The following is a 3,787-nucleotide window of genomic DNA, read 5'->3' as shown; positions in this document are numbered from 1 at the left end:
TGCTGCATACCTCAATAAGCTGGTTTTATGAGGATAGGGTAGTGGCCATATGGTAAGTGGTATTATAGTAAACTATTAAATCATTCGACTCCATACCAAGTGCTCCAATTGGGGTACTAGGGTGGGCTAGTCTGTCATTTAACAAGGTATCAAAATAAGACATAGTGGCAAAGTTTGCCATGCCAAGCATTCCAAATGAGAGCAAGCAGGGTGACAACTGTGATGAGGGAGTTATAAGACTGGGTTAGAGAGAATGTCACACCAAACAATCCAAAAGAGTAGGCAAGATGCTTTAATCGCACATCAGTTAGGAAAGGAAAGGTTGTTGGGTATATAAAAGTTGGCATTATACACCTTAATAAGTCGATTTTATGGGAAGAAGGTAATAGTCACGTGATAAATATATTTAGTTGAATTAATTTTTTGATTTCATGATAGATATCGATTGAAATATATTATCTTTATTTTAATAATTTTAAAAATTCAAACAAAAAAATTTGGCAATTTTTACAAAAATTAAGTTTTTTTTTTTTTTGCACTAATAAATGCTAGATGATTTAAAACGTTCAAGTGATATATCACCTATCACATGCCAAAATTAACTTTATAATTTTAACATTTTTATCATTTATTCTTATATTAAATTTTAATAAAAATATAAAGATTAAATTTGTTAAAATTAGGGAAAAGAAACTAAAATTAAAAAATTGATATAATAAAAAGATTGAATTTAGATTAATCCTTAATATATTATGAAAATCTTAGAAGTTTTTGTAAAAATAATTATATATAGTATACTAATAAAGTAAGAAAAGTACGAAACATTAATATAAAAAAAGAAAAAGAAAAAAGCATGTGCAATGCAAATACTATTTTCAATTTGAATAATTTCATGTTCTATTAGTTAAAGAGGTTTGAGATTTTGATGTTAGTGGTTAGCTGAAAATTAATGTTTGAGATTTTGGCGTAAGTGGATAGCTAATAATTAATCTCAACCAAAGAAACTTACCAATAAAGATTATGGAGTAGAGATAAATAAAGCACTTAATTGATAATAATACATAAGGTCATGTTTGATACATAAAATAATAGATAAAATAGGATAATAATCATCTTATGTTACATTTGGTTTGTATATAAAAACAAGGATATGATTAGAAGAATGATTAATTATCCTCTTGGGATAGGATGATTTAATCCTCTAAAAAATGGAGATGATTATTTTTAATCCATAAGATTAAATTTACATGTCCTGTCATACACTTAATATTATATCAATAATTTAAATTGTATAAACTTTGATAAAGAATAATTTTGACCAATAAATAAATTATCTTATTTTAATTCTTACACCCATTAAACATAAGATGGGATGACATTATTTAATCTAATCATAATCATAATATTATTTTATCCTATCATATCATAACCTTGTGTACCAAACACATCATAAACTCTTTAATAAAAAAAAATTTTTCTTAAAAGAGTGTTTGCTATGGGGTGATTCATTTAAAAACTATGGTGATTTGCACTTAGTAATTATATCATGGTAGCAATTTAGAAATCCTACGTGATAGTGATTTTAAATCACTAAGGTAATAAGATCACCGTCTTGGAAAGTGATTTGATTCTCAACCTCAAGGATAAAAAAGTTTTATCATAATGAGAAAATAATTTTAAATATTAATTTTGACTAATTTACCCTTCCAAAACTATAGTTAATATTACTCCAGGAAGCTAGCCACTTAAAAAATAAAAAATAAAAAGTGATTTTTTAATTATTTATTATGGAAAAGTTTTATGGTATAAATTTATATTGATTAAAAAATAATAAATTTATTTAGGGTAAACTTCATAAATATACATTTGTGATTAAGATCAAAATGAAAGTGTCTTTTGAGATTTAAAATATAATACTTAAATACCGTATGATTTATTTTTTTTATCAAAACTTTTTTTTTTTGTTTTATCTCTCAAACCAAACCAATTTTTTCTCTAAATCCAGACCAATTCACAAACAATAACCTTCAAACCACTAGATCCTCCACACTATCATCACCATTACAAGTTCACATCATCATCACCATTACAAGTTCACATCACCTCCAAACTTTATTGTTAACTCATTCTCTCTCTTTAAAATCATCAGACCCTTTTTCTTTTTTCTAAATATTTTTTAAGAACAAATTTATCAACCAATGCTCAAATCCTATAATTCGCTGAACCTTACTATCGCTGTTACTTCACCATTGTATGTTGACATTGACAAACCCATGAAATATCCTTTCTAGCTTCCTCGTTGTTCTTTTTTTTTTTTTTTTCTGGTGTTTGTCTCTTTCTTTCAATACTTGTGAAAAACCAAATATCCTTGATTTGGTTGCATTTTTTGGGTTTTCTATTTGTAAGTTATTGGGAATGATTTTGTTTGATTCTTTGATATTGGTATTAATGGAAGGGTTGATTGTTTAGTAATGGTGATGGTAATAGTGAGGTTACTCGATTGCTGTTGGATTTGGTGGTAATCGTCTAGTCTAGTGATGATGTGAATTTGTAATAGTGGTGGTGGTATGGGGGTTCTGATGATTTGAATGTTACTATTTATGGATTGAATTGGGTTTAGAGAGAGAATTTGTTTGGTTTTAGAGACAGTGAATGAATTTTTAGAAAGAGAATATGAATTGAGATGAATAAAAAGGAAAAAATAAAAAAAAACGGAAAAAAAATAATGGTTTTGGGTAAAAGAATAATAAAATAAATTGTAAGATAATTAAGTGTCATGTTTTTAACTTCAGGAAGTACTTTCATTTCAATCATAACCACATGATATATTAATGAAATTTACCCATTTTATTTAATAATTTTTTAGAATTTATTTTTATCAAAATTGATCTATACTTTGTGATTTTCTATGAAATAACGTTTAATTATTTTATAAATTGTTGATTTAATAAATATTAAATATTTTACTTTTTTGTAAAGTTCTTTTGGATAATTTTGTACTATATGACTTTTTTTTTCATATAATACCTAACACAATGATTTAAAAATACTAGTGATTTATAATATTGTATTAAATATGGTCATCTAAAATCACTTTGGTGATTTTATTACTATAGTAATTATATTATTATGATAATTTTGAAAATGATATAAAACACTAATTTAATTTAATTTAATTAATTAATTAATTTTATATATTGGTGATACACTTACTTTTTAAGTTTCATTGGAGTTTAATTTTTTATTCAGATCATTTTAAGAGGTATTTTTTAAAAATTAAGTTAAAGAATTCAATATTTTAATCTAGAATATTTTTCACAAAAATCAAATTAAGTTGTCAAAGAAAAAAACCTTATTATTAATTGTACTGAATTTGCTAATTTTAAATATAATATGATGGCACAATATAAATATGATACGATTTAAAATTTTAATAAAATTTATATTTAGATTTAAAAAAATAAAAATATTTTATATTTTACGTGTTAACATGAATTATGATATAAAAATTTTTATATCTTGTACGTATTTGATATAAAAAACAAATGACATGAATATACCAATTATTAAATTGGATTAACCTTTTTGAATTTTATAATTATACTTAGATGAACTCATAAAAATTATAAACTGTAAATCTACTCGTGGAAGTTATTAAAAATAAAGATCTAATATTTTTTTAATGGTATTAGAAAAAAATGGAAATTTGATGATGCTATTTGTTTTTTAAAAAGGGAAAATTCAAAATTAGAGCAGAAGATAGGAAAAAAAAGGGAAAAAAACGAAA

This window comes from Durio zibethinus, chromosome 10 (genome assembly GCF_047325235.1).
Source record: "Durio zibethinus cultivar Kanyao isolate XHJ-2024 chromosome 10, ASM4732523v1, whole genome shotgun sequence".
NCBI classification, from domain to species: domain Eukaryota; kingdom Viridiplantae; phylum Streptophyta; class Magnoliopsida; order Malvales; family Malvaceae; genus Durio; species Durio zibethinus.
The sequence above is the reverse complement of the archived record's forward strand: the minus strand, read 5'-3'. Positions refer to the sequence as shown.